This window comes from Anabrus simplex, chromosome 11, assembly GCF_040414725.1.
Source record: "Anabrus simplex isolate iqAnaSimp1 chromosome 11, ASM4041472v1, whole genome shotgun sequence".
Lineage (NCBI taxonomy): Eukaryota > Metazoa > Arthropoda > Insecta > Orthoptera > Tettigoniidae > Anabrus > Anabrus simplex.
Window position 1 is genome coordinate 115134162 of NC_090275.1, and position 19623 is coordinate 115153784.

A 19623-nucleotide genomic window follows, 5' to 3' on the forward strand; every position below is an offset into this window, starting at 1 on the left:
ATACCTCCTTTCCTGAGAGCTGCAGAAGCTACTTTCTCCTCCCTTTTCTCCTTCCCATGACACCGTTCCACCTGTCTCTTCCTATCCACTACTCCACACTTCCCTGTAGTACCTCTTCCCTTTCTCCTACTTCCGCACTTCTCTGGAACAGTTCCCAGTCCCTCACCTTCCCTGTTGTTCTACTTGCAGTGACTCGTACCGATTTCGCAGAGACACCTGTCCTGAATTCTGATCCTGAACAGAGCCCTTAGCCTGCAATCTCCTTCCCCTTAAAACATTAGACCACCTGTCTTCTACAATCCCCCCCTTTCCCTCCCATCCCTCTATTACATCTACTGTATCCTGTACATTGTTTGAGGTGGCCTACTCTCCTTCCTGTTCTCTGAGAGTATCCCAATTATCTCTCTCAAGCACTCCAACTCCTCCCTCATACTCCTTAATTTTGGAAATTCTTGTGGTTGAACACCTTTGTAAAAGAATATTAAACCACCGCTGTAGTGGTAGTACCTGTCCTTTAGGATTGCGTCGCACTGTAGTCTTATCAGCTATGTTTGGAAATATGATGGTCAATTTTCAAGACGTGCTGAAAATGGGGTCATAAATATTTCAAGTTGAGGTGCCATATCATTCATTTCTTTGAATCTGGCATTGAGTTCAGAGTGCAGAATTCTGTAGCGACGTCTGATAGTCTCCAAGATTTTCATAAGTAGACAAACGTAAGTTCCTGTACATGACGAGAGATGGTTTGTTTTGACAAGCTTATCGCCTCAAAGTGAGCCACAGCGCGTGGACCCAGTAATTTCGGGCACTCTATTAAACATTCTTTTACAAATTCACCATCAGTAAAGGGTCATCCGGTTTTTGCAATTTTCAGAGCAACAATAGCCCATAACGTGCTCGAACTGCGCCTTCTAAATTGCTGGGTTCAAGTATCTGTGAGACAGGGAGATAAAGTAAAACAATATTATCTTTGTTGGTTTTTTTGCAATAGGACTTATGGCGACGATGGGACAGGAAAAGGCTAGGAATGGGAAGGAAGCGGCCTTGGTCGTAATTAAGGAAGAGCCCCAGCATTTTGTTGCTTTAAAAATGGGAAACCACGGAAAACCATCTTCAGCGCTGTCGACAGTGGGGTTCGAACCTACTATCTCCCGGATGCAAGCTCACAGCTGAGTACCCCTAACCGCGCCGCCAACTCATCCGGTGTGTTTTCTTAGCAGCACATCTAAGTCTAATTCTAAACAGTTCTTAATAGTACAAAACCAAAAAAGAATAAAAATCTCCTAAATTCCATGTAAAACAATTCCTAATGAGTAAGTTATTACGTATCTCTGAAGAACTTGCCAATTCCGATGTTAACTTAGCAATTTGTTCGGTTCTTGCTGCGCCAGCAATGTCATCATAGGTGGAATTGTGGTAGTGTCGTCGAACGGTTGAAGGCTTTACGCTTAAAATGACATGACAAATTAAACATTGAGCTTTCCCTTCGGTATTGAGAACAAAATATGAATCCACCCATGAAGGATTAAACGACACTTTTAATGAAGGAGAAACCAACTGCTCCACTGTCTGTTCTATCGAATAGAATTTGCTGAGAATGACACACACAGAGAGAGAATGAGAATGACTGTGTTGTCCCTTAGTTCCACATGGGGAACGGTGCTGCTGATTGCAGCGCTGGTGCTCGAGTTGGAAAGGCCTGGACTACACTCTAAGAAACTAACAATATTAAAAGGGACTGCCAGATTGACGAATGCACGCGGCAAGCAGGTGAATCATACCTCAGTGTCCACGACCTTGGCAAAAGAAATATACCCCTGTTACCCTTCCTCATAGCATTTACGAAGTCTTCACTCCTTGCTGTTGCGCTATACAAATCTGTTAGCCGCGACGAACGACATTTTGTGCGTATTTTCTAAAATAATTAGCACAAATAGTTTTTTTTAATAATTCCTATAACTCGTAGATTCAGCCGGCTGAAATGGAATAAAAATGCAACTCCCCCCCCCTCCGCCCCCCTTAGTCGCAGCTACTGAATTCCCATGGGAGGTGAACTTCAAAACGCTCTACTTTATTGGTTGATACTCTATCAAGGAAATATCAGAACTGCTCACTTTCCCCGCTGGATCACTAATCCCTAAAGTATCTAGATTTCACAAATCCGTGATGGTAACTTCTTGGTCAGAATGCTCGATACCACCATGGCTAGGTTTTCCCTACTGGGTTTGCTATCAGGAATTATCACTTTCAGGGCCCAGCCACAAGTTTTCTCCATTGCTACTAGTCCCGAACAGAATTGTACTCGTCTTCCAGTTCAAAGATTGCCAGGAATATCAGCTGCAACTTAAATCTCGATATCTTCCGAAAAGCAAACACGTTTTACGAAGCCAATTCCTGTATCCAATGGCCATCAATAAAAGGGTCAATAATTCGTCGGCAGATATTCCGTTGTCTAAGCGAGTCAAAATGACAACGGTATGATTTGCCTAACTTAGAAAGGTAAAGTGAGAAAGCATTTTGTGTTGCTCCACTGCCTTTTGCTTGCTCCTCCAAAAAGTGAGTGCTGAATTAATTTCTGAGAGCGCGGAACAGAAGTGATAGCCAATGTACGTATATTAGCCATGAGATGTTGTGTCGGTCAATACCTCTCACACGAGGTACAAGAGTATGAATTATAACACTGCAATGAATTTATAAATCTGCGAGGGCCTCGTATACATTATCGTATAACTTATTTTGGATCACTGGCCGAGCAACTTCATCCTATTTGTTAGATCGCTCCTTCTGAATATCACCACATATTAATGCAAAATGCCCCTTTCCACAAATGATACACTTGGTTCGATTGCTACATGTTAGGTGGGTGTCCGATTCGAAGACTGCAGAAACAGGCCCCAATTTTATCTACCACGTGTCGTCTTTCTAAGTAAGACAAGTCCTGAGCTTTAATACCGTCTTGAGGACAGTGACAAGAACAAAATATGCATTCCTTCTCATCGTTAGAGGTGGTGAGCAGCCATGCTGCAGAGAAAACATCATTTGAAACAAATGTGGGTTGTCTCACTGCACCTTTTTTAATAGGCTTTGTGACTGTCCCTCTCGATTTATTGCCATCCCTGAGACCAAAACCAGCCATTGCCATAGATATTCACTGTTCGTTTTCGACCTCAGATCCTCAAGCCTTTCCGGGATCCTCACCGTGCCTGTTAGTCTCTCGTGCATGTGAAGCTACGCTCGTACAAGTTCGTCAGCCAAACAAGCGTCCATGAGAGGAAAAAGCATTGTTTCAAAGGTATCCATGGTAACATTTTAAGTTCCCAGAGACCTTAACTAACTATCAAGCCAGTCATATCAGAGGATGGGTTACTGCTTGCAATACGAGCCTAAGCAACTCTCTAACATATACTTCAACTGAAATGTGAAATGTCGTATGGCTTTTAGTGCCGGGATATCCCAGGACGGGTTCGGCTCGCCAGGTGCAGGTCTTTCTATTTGACTCCCGTAGGCGACCTGCGCGTCGTGATGAGGATGAAATGATGATGAAGACAACACATACACCCAGCCCCCGTGCCATTGGAATTAACCAATTAAGGTTAAAATCCCCGACCCGGCCGGGAATCGAACCCGGGACCCTCTGAACCGAAGGCCAGTACGCTGACCGTTCAGCCAACGAGTCGGACTATACTTCAACTAATACATCATCTCTCCCCAAACGGGACTTCCATACACTTAGGGTAATTTCCAGAAGTAGCGGGGTAAATAGTGTTCACTTCTCTGGCACGAGAGCCTTCAGTAGTGGCTTGAAGAAGATACTGGAACTGATCCGGGGAACTAAACTGGTATCTTCATCAATTTTTCGAAAATGGGCCTAATATTTAACCACTCTTTTGGTTCGCTACAGAATTTGTTACGTTCTAGAAGTGGAATGAGACAACACTTGGGGTACTTTCACTGATAATATTTTGTAGTTTAATATACAGTAATAGTCACCATAATCTGCACATTATTAAATTTACAAATTATATCATCAGTGGCGCTAACTTCTTTCTCTAGGTCATCCTCATCCATATATTGCTCCAACATCAAATCGAATATCTGGTGGTCCTCCGTCGGTGGCTCAGTAGTATAATTGGACAGTTCGGCCGCCACCACCACCACAGGCTCCCAGAGGCCACCTCAACCACCACCACAGCCAGAGGCCTCCCAGATGCCTCCTCCACCACCACCACAGGATCCCAGAGGCCACCTCCACCACCACCACAGCCAGAGGCCTCCCAGATGCCTCCTCCACCACCACCACAGCCAGAGGCCTCCCAGAGGTCTCCTCCACCACCCGCGGGAAATTTGAATTTGTAAACAAAGCCACGTGCTTTTTGACAGACAACAACGCATCGCTAACTTCAGTACTGCCATCTTGACGGGCCTAAACCTCAGTAGTGCCAACTTAACCTAACTAGCTCGAGATAAACAAAGCCACGTGCTTTTTGACAGCCACCTGCTTTTTGACAGACAACAACGCATCGCTAACCTCAGTACTGCCATCTTGACGGGCCTAAACCTCAGTAGTACCAACTTAACCTAACTAGCGCGTGGTAAACAAAGCCACGTGCTTTTTGAGAGCCACGTGCTTTTTTGACAGCTGTCATCCGCCATCTTTAAACCACAGAGCACTGTGCTGCACTCTTTATCGCAGTAGATGTAAATTCGTCACCTGTCATCGGCAGTGCTGCCATCTTGGCGGACCTAAACCTTAGTGCTACCAACTTAACATCACTAGCGTGAGATAAACAAATCCACGTGCAGCTGTCATCCGCCATCTTTAATCCATAGAGCACAGTGCTGCCCTCTTTAGCTACTTACCTTTGAAATGTGGTACGTCACAGCTGTCATCCGCCATCTTGCATCCAAATCGCTGTATCACGAACTATTGTTTTACAGCCGGATGCCCTTCCTGACGCAAAACTAAGATTTTAAATCGCAAGAATTTGTTTTAAGACTAGTTGCCCTTCCTGACGCAAAACTGGGAGTATCTAGCCTCTTACATCATACACTATTGTTTTCGACCGGTTGCCCTTCCTGACGTCAAAGAACTCGGATTAAGAATCTGTTTTACAACTTCTAACACGAGAATCGGGGATTTACAGCTAGATACACTTCTTAGATTTTAAATCGCTGTATCACGAACTATTGTTTTACAGCCGGATGCCCTTCCTGACGCAAAACTAAGATTTTAAATCGCAAGAATTTGTTTTAAGACTAGTTGCCCTTCCTGACGCAAAACTAGCAGTATCTAGCCTCTTACATCATACACTATTGTTTCGGCCGGTTACCCTTCCTGACGTCAAAGAACTCGGATTAAGAATCTGTTTTACAACTTCTAACACGAGAATCGGGGATTTACAGCTAGATGCTCGCCGGATGCCCTTCCTGACGGCATAAGTTGCCAGGATTTGAATCGCGGTATCCATCATTGTGTCTGACTTGCGTGTATGCAAGCTCACGCGTATTTTTTTTTTCTGAGATATCATGCTACTTCCGTTCGCCAGCTAGAGTGGAAACTCGCCGTACTGCGTCTATTTCGTCTTACACCTTGGAGGAGACAACATGTGTACATATAATTTATGATCTTTCATCCCCCTATTTTTTTAAAAAAACATGATAGTATGTAGTATCTCGGAACATTCTTATCCGTGTGTGTGTGTGTGTTTCGAGAAAAAAAAGAGTAACGTGTATCAGTGTTCTAGTCGTGTTGCAATTACTAAGCTAGTGACCCGAGCGAGTTGGCTACGCAGTGTGCTTTCTTGATTTTCGTATGACATATATCAGTGTATTTGCAATTACTAAGCGTCTTAGCAGTGCGATGAACGAGTTAGCTACGCGGTATAGATTTTTTATTTTCGTACTAAGCAAATCATTTGAAGTGTTGCCGAGTTAGCTATGCGATATGTCCACAGTGTGTTTTTGATTTTCATACTAGGCAAGTGATAGGCGATATAGCTATGCGATATGTGCACAGTGTGTGTTTTTGATTTTTACACTAGGTAAATCACTGAAGTTGTACTTTTACTCTGAACACATCAAACAATGTTCTTACAGTGTTCGATTCTAGCCTTGCTATGTTTCAATCTAATTTTCTTAGAACAACGGTATCCCCTAACATGTTGTATCGGATCACATGTTAAGGTTAACGACATCGAGTGCAGTGTTCGATTCTAGTCTTGTTATGTTTCAATCTGATCTTCTTAGAACAAAGGTATCCCCTAACATGTTGTACAGTGTTCGGTTCTACTTGTTTAGTGATCTGAACACATCAATCAATGTTCTGATCACATGTTGTATCGAGTGCAGTGTTCAATTCTAGTCTTGTTATGTTTCAATCTGATCTTCTTAGAACAAAGGTATCCCCTAACATGTTGTATCGAGTACAGTGTTCGGTTCTAGTCTTGTTATGTTTCAATCTAATTTTCTTAGAACAAAGGTATCCCCTGACATGTTGTACAGTGTTCGGTTCTACTTGTTTAGTGATCTGAACACATCGATCAATGTTCTGATCACATGTTAAGGTTAACGACATCGAGTGTAGTGTTCGATTCTAGTCTTGTTATTTTGCAATCTAATTTTCTTAGAACAAAGGTATCCCCTAACATGTTGTACAGTGTTCGGCTATACTTGTTTAGTGATCTGAACACATCAATCAATGTTCTAATCACATGTTAAGGTTAACGACATCGAGTGCAGTGTTCGATTCTAGTTTTGTTATGTTTCAATCTGATCTTCTTAGAACAAAGGTATCCCCTAACATGTTGTACAGCGTTCGATTCTACTTATGTAGTGTTCTGAACACACCAGACAATGTTTTAATCACATGTTGAAGTTAACGACATCGAGTACAGTGTTCGATTCAAGTCTTGTTATGTTTCTTTCGTAATCCGCAAGTCTAAACATGCATATCGGTGCACACTCTTGCCTTCGCGATGCGTGTTCGATAAAGTTATGCCTTGACAGAGGAGGAGGAGGAGGAGGCGCAGGTGGTGGGGGAGGAGGAGGAGGAGGAAGAGCAGGAGGTAGAGGAGGTGTCATATAATCTCCTTCAAGATAGTAGATGAGAGGTTAGGTTAGCGAATGCACTAATGTTTAATGATGATAGCTAACGGAATTTCAAATTATCCGTCACCACAATTCAAAGGGATAGCAGCACGGTGCTCTGTTGATTAAAGATGGCATCTAGATAGAATTTCAAATTGCCGTCACCACATGTTAAATGTATGTCGCTAGAGATAGCAGCACGATGCTCTGTTGAATAAAGATGGCGGATGATAGCTAACGGAAGGTTTTTATTTTCAAATTATCCGCCACCACATGTTAAATGTATGTAGCTAAAGATAGCAGTACGAAGCTTTGTTGATTAAAGATGACGGATGACAAGTAGCAGAACTTTTCAAATTGCCCGCTACTACAGAGAGCAGCACGGCGCTCTGTAGATTAAAGATGGTGGATGACAGCTGACGAAATTACCCGCATGATAGCAGCACAGTGCTCTATTGATTAAAGATGGCGGATGATAGCTGCACGTGGCTTTGTTTACTAAACAAGAGCACGTGGAATTTGCCGCCACCACATTTCAAAGGTATCTAGCTAAAGATGGCAGCACGGTGCTCTCTTGATTAAAGATGGCGGATGACAGCTGTCAAAAAGCACGTAGAATTTGCCACCGGCATAAAGAGGGCAGCACGGTGCTCTCTGGCGGTTGACAGCTGTCAGAAAAGCACATGGGTTTGTTGCCAAACAAGAGCGTGTAGAATTTACCACCACCACATAGAGGGCAGCACGGTGCTCTCTAGATTAAAGATGGCGGATGATAGCTGACAAAAAAGCGCATAGGTTTGTTTCCAAACAGGAGCATAAAGAATTTGCCGCCACTACATTTCAAAGGTATCTAGCTAAAGAGTGCAGCACTGAGGTTTGCGATGCAAGATGGCGGATGACAGCTGTGACGTACCACATTTCAAAGGTAAGTAGCTAAAGAGGGCAGCACGGTGCTCTCTGGATTAAAGATGGCGGTTGACAGCTGCACGTGGCTTTGTTTCCAAACAAGAGCACGTGGAATTCGCCGCCACTACATTTCATAGGTATCTAGCTAAAGAGTGCAGCACTGAGGTTTGCGATGCAAGATGGCGGATGACAGCTGTGACGTACCACATTTCAAAGGTAAGTAGCTAAAGAGGGCAGCACGGTGCTCTATGGATTAAAGATGGCGGATGACAGCAGCACGTGGCTTTGTTTCCAAACAAGAGCATAAAGAATTTGCCTCCACTACATTTCAAAGGTATCTAGCTAAAGAGTGCAGCACTGAGGTTTGCGATGCAAGATGGCGGATGACAGCTGTGACGTACCACATTTCAAAGGTAAGTAGCTAAAGAGGGCAGCACTTTGCTCTATGGATTAAAGATGGCGGATGACAGCTGTCAAAAATGCACGTGGCTTTGTTTCCAAACAAGAGCATAAAGAATTTGCCGCCACTACATTTCAGCTAAAGCGTGCAGCACTGAGTTTTCGGATGCAAGATGGCGGATGACAGCTGTGACGTACCACATTTCAAAGGTAAGTAGCTAAAGAGGGCAGCACTGTGCTCTATGGATTAAAGATGGCGGATGACAGCTGCACGTGGATTTGTTTATCTCACGCTAGTGATGTTAAGTTGGTAGCACTAAGGTTTAGGTCCGCCAAGATGGCAGCACTGCCGATGACAGGTGACGAATTTACATCTACTGCGATAAAGAGTGCAGCACAGTGCTCTGTGGTTTAAAGATGGCGGATGACAGCTGTCAAAAAAGCACGTGGCTCTCAAAAAGCACGTGGCTTTGTTTACCACGCGCTAGTTAGGTTAAGTTGGTACTACTGAGGTTTAGGCCCGTCAAGATGGCAGTACTGAGGTTAGCGATGCGTTGTTGTCTGTCAAAAAGCAGGTGGCTGTCAAAAAGCACGTGGCTTTGTTTATCTCGAGCTAGTTAGGTTAAGTTGGCACTACTGAGGTTTAGGCCCGTCAAGATGGCAGTACTGAAGTTAGCGATGCGTTGTTGTCTGTCAAAAAGCACGTGGCTTTGTTTACAAATTCAAATTTCCCGCGGGTGGTGGAGGAGACCTCTGGGAGGCCTCTGGCTGTGGTGGTGGTGGAGGAGGCAACTGGGAGGCCTCTGGCTGTGGTGGTGGTGGAGGTGGCCTCTGGGATCCTGTGGTGGTGGTGGAGGAGGCATCTGGGTGGCCTCTGGCTGTGGTGGTGGTGGAGGTGGCCTCTGGGAGCCTGTGGTGGTGGTGGCGGCCGAACTGTCCAATTATACTACTTGGGTCTTCATGTAAAGTCCACTTCAATGGCAACAGGATCTGCTTTTCGCTCTCTAAATTGTTGACTACCGCATATAAGTACCTCGTTGCACGGCACGAACTCTCCATTGCTAATTTATGCCTGTCCTGTCACGGTAACCAAATGTGGGAAAAAACTACAAATACTCTTGCTAATAAGCACTTCTTACACAACATCAATATTAATTTATTTTCAACTTTGAAGTGTACAGTGATTTGTAACCTTTAACAAATACTCCAGTCTACAGTACTATCCTGAAGTGCGTTTTTCTTTTCTTTCAAAGATAACACAGTTCCCTCAAAAACAAAACTGAGGAGTTATGAGAGTCAAGAAGATTACACTCGCTGATCTCGCACAAGAGCGTATTTTTCGTTGTTAAGCTCTTGTCCCATTCTTGCGCTCCAAATGCACTAAACTCTAAATGCGGAAGGATTTGAACATACTGCATAGAGCGTACAGTAGAGGAACCGTTCGGCCGTCATAAAGGCGAAGGGTGGAACCACATCATATTAATGTCCAATAATACGGAACGTGAGGCGGGTAAATTCTAAGTGCAATTTCAATTCGGTGTGGGGATACACTTGATAAGGTCGTTTAGATACTTCTTTATTATAGATTGAAATGCCCTTCGGCGGTCAGTCTGCAAGACTCTGTACGTTAACTAAGCGTCTAAATAATCCTCTATTGACAATTACCCTTGTGGCGTAGCCATAAATCATTAAAAACTGAGTCTAACTCTCATTCTGTTTTCAATTTTCTTACCCTCCAAGTTCCAGTACCTCACTCTCAGTGGTATCAATCCTCCTTCATTTGCCAGAAAGATCCGACCCCGATGACGTTCATTCCTAACTTACCCTTCACTTCCATTTAGCAAAATAAACATTCTTACAGAATACCGGACCGGTTTCAGTTCTGCCAACTGTCATCACTCTGCGGCTCTTTACAAGCTACAAGTGGCCCTGTGGTCGCTGACAAATTCAGTGCCTGCCAGATTACAACAGCTTGGGAACATCTTGGAGAGAACTGTCGAACAGCTTTGGGGTAAAGACTCAGCATAGGCTACCCAGCGTGACGTTACATCGTCTATAAAACCAGGCTAGATGCATTCGAAACCTCGCGAAACGAAATCACGAATACACATTCGAGCTCATTACTCCGGAACTAAATATTCGGTCCGAATGTTTGAGGTACTGTTTGAATGATATGAGAGAAAAAGGGCCTGAATTTAACACACCGAGCAAGGGGATTTAACCCTGGACGAGTGAGGTGGGGTGCAGCCACACCCCGGAAAATTGTTATTCTGGGGTGGTTTAAAATTAGTAGCATTGAATTACTTCATCTATCATGAGTTTGTTTGTCTCGCTAGCATGTTGTTGGTGCCACTGTGACGTTCGGTCTGTGTGTTTATCAATTGTCTGAACACTCAAAGTAATACATTTTCTTGTTCAATTCCACTGAACTGTTTATTATCATTTTCGGACTAGCCATTCCAGATGCAATTGTATTCATGCGTTCGTGATATATATTTTTTAAATCCAACACATTGATGACAAACATCTCTGCCAGTGAGATAAACGATCTTTTGCGGAAGAATCTGAAGACGATATTATGAGAGCAGTTGACGGTTCGCTGGATGGAGAAACGAACTCTGATGGAAAATATCCCTGTATCTATCAAGACAGCACTTGCAGAGTAGCTAGGCAAGGAAGTTCCTTTCAGAGCTCCAACTCAGAGGCCTCCTGGATCTCAAGGAATATGCTGTGCCTGTCCCGAGAAATAAAGACCGCCAAACCAAAGTATTACAGTATGTGGGTTTTGTAGCATGCCGGTATATCAGGAGTAGAAAATGATCACCTGCAATAGGTTCATTGGCTAAAATGTGTAAAAGGGCGTATTATCTGCAAAGTGTACATAAGAAACTTCTTTTATGACCATTTGTTTGTGTTTTATGTACTGAAATTGATTTTTTAAAACATTTTCTTTACATTAAATTGATGATATAATGCTGGGTTAGTAAATTCAGTTTAATGAAGGAAAGTTCAAAATAATTCAGCTCATTACTTTTAAAATTTAATATTTGGTGTTCACACAACCTAACTTACTCATTGTGATCGAATACCTACACCTTACACATCCAGGGTTAAGAAATGGGATGATTCTAAGGGATGTTATTGGTCTGCTACTAATAACGCACACAAAAATATTTAAAAGTAGACCACAATATGGCACTTCACATTTCCATAAACAAGTGATCCAAATCACAAAATAATAACATGACATTGAGAGTCGAATATTTCAAATTGGAAATAGATTTTAAAATGGATAATTTGACCACCTGAATATCAATTCTGACCCGTGGCGTGGCTAAGTTCCGCACTATAAAGTTTATTTCTGTCAAGATAGGGGTAAGCTATGTGCATGTAGTTAAAGATAGCAGCTGACTGATGTAAAAAAGCATGTAGAATTTTTTTAATTGGCGCTACAACATGTCTGAGGATAAAGATTACTGCCGTATAGATAGCAGCACGGTGCTTTGTTCATTAAAGATGGAGAGATAGCAGCACGGTGCTCTGTTGGTTAGAGATGGCCGCAAGCACGTAGAATTTTACATTGCCCGTTACTACGAGTGGTATAAGGATGGCAGCACCATGCATTGTTGATTAAAGGTGGTCGCAAGCACGTGGAATTTTTCAAATTGCCCGCTACTACGATAAAAATTACTGCCGTAAAGATAGCAGCACGGTGCTCTCTTGATTAAAGAATGCCGCAAGCACGTGGAATTTTTAAATTGCCCACCACCACGATGAGGTTTAGTGTCGTAAAGAGGGCAGCACTGAGCTGTCAAAAATCATGTGGATTTTGAATTGCCCACCACCATGTGCCTATAAGGCTTAGCCTCGTAAAGAAGGCAGCACTGAGGTTAGCGACGCAAGATGGAGGATGACAGCTGACGGAATTTATCAAAATATCCGCTACTAAATTTCAAAGGTAGTAGCTAAAGAGTGCAGCATGAGGTATGCGATGCAAGATGGAGGATGACAGCTGTGAAAAAAGCACGTGGATTTTAAATTACCGGCAATACCGTAAATATAGCAGCACTAAGGTAAGCGATGCAAGATGGCGAATGACAATTGCCGTCTACTACATTTCAAAGGTATGTAGCTAAAGACAGCAGCACGATGCTCTGTTGATTAAAAATGGCAGCTTGTCAAATAGAATTTTCAAATTTTTCGCCACCACATTTCAAAGGTAAGTATCTAAAGAGGGCAGCACGATGCTCTGTTGATTAAATATGGCTGCTTGTCAAAAAAGCACGTGGGTTTGTTTCCATACAAGAGCACGTGGAAATTGACGCTACCACATTTCAAAGGTAAGTAGCTAAAGAGTGCAGCACTGAGGTTTGCAATGCAAGATGGCGGATGACAGCTGTCAAAACGCACATGGCTTTGTTTACTAATTCAAATCTCGCGCTAGTAAGAATTAGTGCCGTAAAGAGTGCAGCACAAAGGTTAAGATGGCGGATGACAGCTGTCAAAACGCACGTGGCTTTGTTTACCAACCAGCAGTGGCGTAAATAAGGCATCACTAAGGTTAGCGAAGCATAAAGTCGGATGACAGCTGTCAAATCAGCACGTGGCATTATTTACCAATTCAAATCTCGCGCAAGTAAGAATTAGTGCCTTAAAGAGGGCAGCACTGAGGTTTGTGGTGTAAGTTGACGGATGACAGCCGTCAAGAAAGCCCGTAGCTTTGTTTACCAATTCAAATCTCGCGCTAGTAAGGATTAGTGCCGTAAAGAGGGCAGCACTGAGGTTAGCGATGCGTTGTTGTCGATGTCAGCTGTCAAAAAGCACGTGGCTGTCAAAAATTTTTGTGGCTTTGTTTACTAATTCAAATCTTGCGCTAGTAAGGTTTAGTTGGCAACACTGAGGTTTAGGCCCGTCAAGATAGCAGAACTGAGGTTAGCGATCCGTTGTTGTCGATGGTAGCTGTCAAGAAGCACGTGGTTGCCAAAAAAGCACGTGGCTTTGTTTACAAACAACAGCACGTGGCTTTGTTTAGAAACAAGTGCACATGGTGATGACGTCACGGTCACGTGGTCATGACGTCACGGGATCAATGGCCTTGGTCGGGGTCAATGACCTCGTGTGCTGACTCAGCAAAAAATGCTGACGAGGTGGTTCAGAACGCCCAATGTTCCTTTACTATTGTTAATTTTTTCAATGACTATTTTTCAGGGAATTCTATCACCTCCTTTATACTTTTCTATGCGTCCGGCCGTTAGTGTCATCAGGAGAAGATCGTCCGCAAAAATCAAGCCTAGTATTTCTAGACCTCCTAAAACTGGACAAGCCCTCTTTCCTCCACCATGATCCCGTGGTATACCATCTATAAGTATCAAAAGTAGAATCGGTGATAACTTACGCCCCTGTTTCGACCCCATCTTTGACTCCATCAACACACGTACAGGTACCTACTTCTTCTTCTTCTTGTTTCGTATAGGCCAGCTAAGGACCACGACATTCAACTATTGCATTTTGGAATGGGCTTTGATGTTTGCCCAGTAGTTGCGCATCCTCAGGCTGTGTTGCTCCTTCCTCTCCTTTGTCCAAAGGGCGCCAGTCTTCTTTGTTGATAATCTGTCCTGGAACTTCTTATGTTTAAGCATCTTCCTGAGTGCTGTACGATCCTTTAAGATTCCTTCTGTTATTCCCAGTTCCTGTAGATCTTTATTCACTTCCATCAACCATGGTGACTTGGTCTTCCTATTTTGCCAGTAGCTGAGAATCCGGTTGGTCAACCTGGTAGGATGCATCCTGTAGACGTGCCCATAGAATGCTAGGCGTCTCTTCCTTGCTACATTCGTTATTCTTTCACAGTACTTGTAGAGCTCTTGGTTAGGCCGTCTTTTATACCTGTCCCCTTCCTTGACTGGCCCCAGTATCTTCCTCATTATCTTTCTTTCCTGGATTTCAAGTTTTTCCATGAGTCCCTTCCTGTTGAATGTTAGACATTCTGAAGCATATAAGGCTTCAGGGCGGATGACTGTCTGGTAGTGCTTCATCTTAGTATTACGAGAGAGACACTTTTTATTATACGTATTCTTGGTCAGTTGGTAGGCCATTTCAAGCCTGTTAACTCGAGTTGACAAAGCTGTTCCTTCAGAGAGATTGGATTCCAACCATTCTCCCAAGTACTTAAACCTATTGGTTTTCCTGATCTCTCCCTGTTCCAGATGCAACGTACAAGGAGATTCACCGATGTTCGTGATGAATTGTGTTTTTTCGAGAGACACATGTAGCCCAACCTTTGCTGCTTGTTGTCTGAGAACATTTAGTTGTTTCACTGAAGTTTCTATTGAATTAGATATCAGGGCCAGATCATCGGCATACGCCAGACAGTCAACAATGAGCTCATTGCGCTTATGTCCCAAATAAATGCCACTTGGAATCTCCATTCTAGCTAACTCCTTTCGCCACTCTCTTATTACTTTCTCCAAGGCACAGTTAAAGAGGAGAGGGGACAGACCATCTCCCTGTCTCACTCCTGATTTAATTTCAAAACTTTCTGATATGACTCCTCTGAACTTTACTCGTGACCTGGTGTTGCTTAAAGTCTGTTTGATTAGGTTATGGGTCTTCTCATCAAGTCCTAGTTCCTGCAAAATCTTCATAAGAGTAGGTCTGTCTACCGAGTCATACGCCTTTGTAAAGTCGACGAAAATGACAACGTATTTCTTACCGGCCATTTTTGCTTGATGTAATACTGATTGCAGATTGAGTATCTGTTCTGTACAAGAGCGTCCTTTTCTAAATCCTGCCTGGTACTCTCCTAATTGTGGGTCTAGTTGAGGTTCGGCTCTATTTAATAAGGCTTTAGAGAAAATTTTGTATGTGACTGGTACCAATGAGATTCCTCGATAATTATTGATGTCAGTCAAGTCTCCTTTCTTGTGCAAGGGATGAATCAGTGCAGTGGTCCAGTCACTAGGTAATGTTTCGGTCTCCCAGATGTTTTGTAGAATTTCTGTCAGCTTGCTTACAGTCTTGTCTCCAGCCTGCTTCCATAGTTCGGCTACTATCGAATCTTCTCCGGATGCTTTGTTGTTTTTCAGAGACTGGATGATTTGTATTACTTCTACTATTATATACTATTATCTATTGTAGTACGGAGAATAGTGATATTATCCGTTGTTCTTCTTCCCTTTCTGAATCAACTATGGAATATCCGCCCACTTCATCTATCTATTTGCCAAGAATCCCGTGGATACTTTGCTGAGGGAATCTGACAGCGTTTTTCCCCTATAATTGCTTGGATTGTATCAATACCCATGCGTTTAGAAATTGAACAGATTGTACCACTCTTATCAGTCCGCCGGAAATTCTGCAAGCTGAAATATCTTTTATATACTTTTACTAAAATTCCAAGCATTTTTTTAAACTTTTAGCTGCTTGTTTCCAAACTAGTTAGATAAACCACTCAACCCCTGCTCTCCTACACTTGGCTTTACCCATCACCCGTAAAAGCGCGTATTCTGTTATCACATCATATCAGTACGGTATACTTATCTCGACACCCTCACAACATCCAGACACCTCGCATTATTTTTTCTATACCACTTACCCTCTTAATAATTTCTGGAAATAATCAATACTCTCTTCCTTATTAGTTTAACTTTCACATAACCTCCCTCCCGTCTACTTATTCCATTAATTCTACTCAATACGTTATCCCCTGGTTATTATTGCAATCTATGTTAATGATGGCGGCCTGATCTTCCTGCACAGTTTCTTCCTAACGCCTTGTACTCTTTTCCTATTTTGAAAAACTGTTCCCGCATCTCCACCCTAATCATTTCCAATCTTTTGGCCTTGCATTCCTTGTTATACCATCCTTCCCGCATCTCTTTTCTTTGTTTTTCACGTTTTTCATTTTTAACATACGGTAACCCTTATTGGTGAACCAGTCGTGATTAGAACGACACCGACGAAATTCTAATCCACCATTAACCTCAACGTCGAATGAAATGGAACTTGCACTTATTTCAGTTAATGTTCCGCTGAATTGGAAGAAATTAAAGCACAATCTACACATTAGTTATAAAAAATAAAAGCACTGAATTTAATCATGTAGTTGCATCGTTAGAAGCGGATGTCATGGAATTAATTTCAGACATTCTAACGCGACCCTTGTGTTCACAGATATTAAAACTGGACTTAATGAGGAATTTGATGACAGAAAATAGGCAAGTGACGAAACTGTTAACAGAATTAGAACTAGGCGTAAAGAAACCAGCTCAATTGTTACGAGAGATGCGAACTTTAGCCAGTAAGCAGGTTAAGGACGATTGATGCAGCAGCTTCCCGTCACTAGCTACGAGTAAAGAAACACCTAGACTCCACAGCCACTATGGCTGACTCACTACCTGTATCGAATATTTCTGTCAAGATATGCAGTCACAATCACCTAGTGTGATCAATAGCCGGTAACGATAGTATTTCTAGACCGGAAGCACAGATCGCTGAGTTATCATTGTCAAGCTCTTCAAGGAGTAGACGGTCCTCACAAAATAGATCACATAGTCAGTGCAACGTTTTTAGCCTATGGAGCACTATGCTGGTATCACTACATGGCGAAGAAATGTACCAGCTCATGCTCATACCAGCTACGTTCCGCCCCGCATTCTAATAAGCAGTCAAACTGAAACGCTCCACACGGTGACCGGAGCCACGCCACCTTTTCTTTACAGACAGAAGCAGGGGTTGCGGAGCTGACATATCTGAAAGTCCCCATTCGCATCGAAATGGCCGGAGAATAAAGACCGTAAACTTTATGCAGCAAACGGTTGCTGTATTAATACACAGGGTGAGCTTGTATTTGAGGAATTACGGCGCAATATCCTGGTTGCAACCATAAAATCACCTATCATAGGAGCTGACTTCATCACTACAATCTGAAGAAGAGGCTCTCAACAGCGACACCTGGTATACCGATTAAGGTCTCAGACAAAGAATCAGTTCATGTTATTCGACCAGCCCACAAATATGCTGACATCCTGAACGATTTTCTAAACGTACTTCATGAAAACATTGATTTTGACATCCCTGACGCAACTGTTTTTCACGCAGTAGCTCACATTCTTTGGACTTTCCTCCTTGATATTGTGTATGTTTGTTATTTCCATCCCTGTTTAATAATAATCATCATCTTAGCCACTCACACTTCTGTATTTAAGGGTAATAGCCACATAGGCTGTGTGGACCTCAAACGATCCGTCACGTCCAGTTAAAATTCCTGGCTTGGCCGGGTACCGAGCACGGGACTGAGAGTCATATACGCTACCCGTACTCTCCAGTATGTAGATTTTACCAGAGCAAAGGATGTTGGAACGTCGTATGAGCCACAATCGGAATCATTAAAAATTCACAATAATATTGAACTGTACAGCAGTCAGAGCAAAAGTCAGTTGAGGCACAAAGATTATTGACTTACTAAGTTCTTCGTTCCTGCAAGCTCTAGCATCAAACTTTACTAAAATATTAGACTAAGTCAGTTGAATAGATGAAGTAAAATCTGGTGTTCCGGCCTGTTGGGGAGGAACTGGACGTCGAGCACTAACTTGTGAAGCATCAAACATACCTATATGCAGTGAAAATAAAGACAAATTCCAATCTGAACAATTTAAATATTAATGTATTTTAAATAAGCTAAGGTTGCCCAGTAGGGATATATGAGAAATATCCACGGGCTAGGATGATCCAAGGAGCCTGCAGATCGCACACTGCAATACTGATTCAGAATTACTGACAGGGAGCCTTGTATTCCGAGTACCGCTTTACGTCTTTAAATCAATTCTTCTCTTGCGCCTCGCAAGCGAAATCATTCCAGGAAGTGCAGATTACGAGATGTGCTAATCAGTGCGCTGATAAAGAAGTAGCAGATAAGACGTGCAGCTGAGTTGGCACTGGCTTCACAATTTCTCTGTTTAACAGAAGCTTCTACCTGAAGACTGCCGTGCATTGGAAGCTTAATTTCAGGCAAGTGATGTTCTTCTAACGTATTCTATTCAGCATTCTCAGATTGTTGCATTACTACAAGTATAAAGACAACTCCACGTAAGTTAAATAGGAAGTAAGACACAAATAATGAAGGAAAGAAAACTTAAGAGTTAAACAGGGAATTAACAATAATAGAAACATATAAATTAATAATTAATGGCGTACAAATTGACGATAATGGGCGTTCGGCGCTTTTTTGAAGATGGGGATGAACCTTGAATGACGTCACAAACACCGCAGTCCCCGAGCTAGATGAATTAATCGCCAGCTGAGCAAAGATTGAGTTAATACGGGAGGTCGCTGTTGTAAAATTGTTTGTTTCACGTCGCTCCGACATGGACAGGTGTTGGTGCAGCCTGGTGTGAAAACGGTAAACCACGGAAAACCATCTCCAGTGGGATTCGAACACACCATCTCCCGAATGGAAACTCAAAGCCACGTGATGCAGAACGCGTGATCAACGTCTCATTTTCCGAACTGAAATTAAATCAAATATTTTAAGCCATAACTCGGTTCTTATCGCTCATATAAATTAATATATCTTACTATCATTTTCACCAGTTAATCTGTATTTACGGTCGGCTTATCTCGATACCAGTCCTATACTGGATGTATCCAGTGTCTCTGTGATGGGCGCACCCGGACACTCGTCGTCACAAGACAGTATTGTATATGCTGGAATTTGGAATAAAGCCATATCGATACTTATGAATGTAATTATTCTTAAGAAGGAGTTTCAATAATCCTATTTTAACAACCTTTCTTCCAGTATTTTGGCTAAAATAGGAACGATGAAGATCGCTCAGTAGTTGTTTATGTCTAATCTATGTAAGCCCTTATGGACGGGCAAAACATAGGCAATTTTTAACTACTGAGGAACTTTACCTACAGCTAACGATTTATTAATAAATGCACTGATGTGTGAAACTAATTCGGTTGATAACTGTTTGAAAATTGAGTTGCTTAAACCATAACTACTGGATTTTTTATTTCTTTTATCACACATGCTGCTTCTTCGTTGTCAGTTCTATGCAAGTGTAAAGATATCTTTGTGGATTACTGATCTTACAGCTAGATCCTGGCCAACAATAGTAAAATATTCATTTAATATTGTTGAAATGTTAAGGGGTTGGTCTTTATACTATTAATTTTAGCTGAGTGTTTCGTTCACTAATTTCCATTTATTTGTACTAGAAACGAATC

At 42.5% G+C, this 19623-nt stretch overlaps 1 protein-coding gene across 2 annotated transcripts in view; it reads left to right on the forward strand.

The window, feature by feature from the left end:
* The first annotated feature begins 18289 nt into the window (after positions 1-18289).
* LOC137502723 (uncharacterized) overlaps positions 18290-19623 on the forward strand; it is a 134163-nt gene continuing 132829 nt past the window's right edge. For both annotated transcript variants that reach the window (XR_011018847.1, XM_068229742.1), the window contains exon 1: positions 18290-18399. The gene's annotated coding sequence lies outside the window, so the exon portion shown is untranslated. The remainder of the gene's footprint in view (positions 18400-19623) is intronic.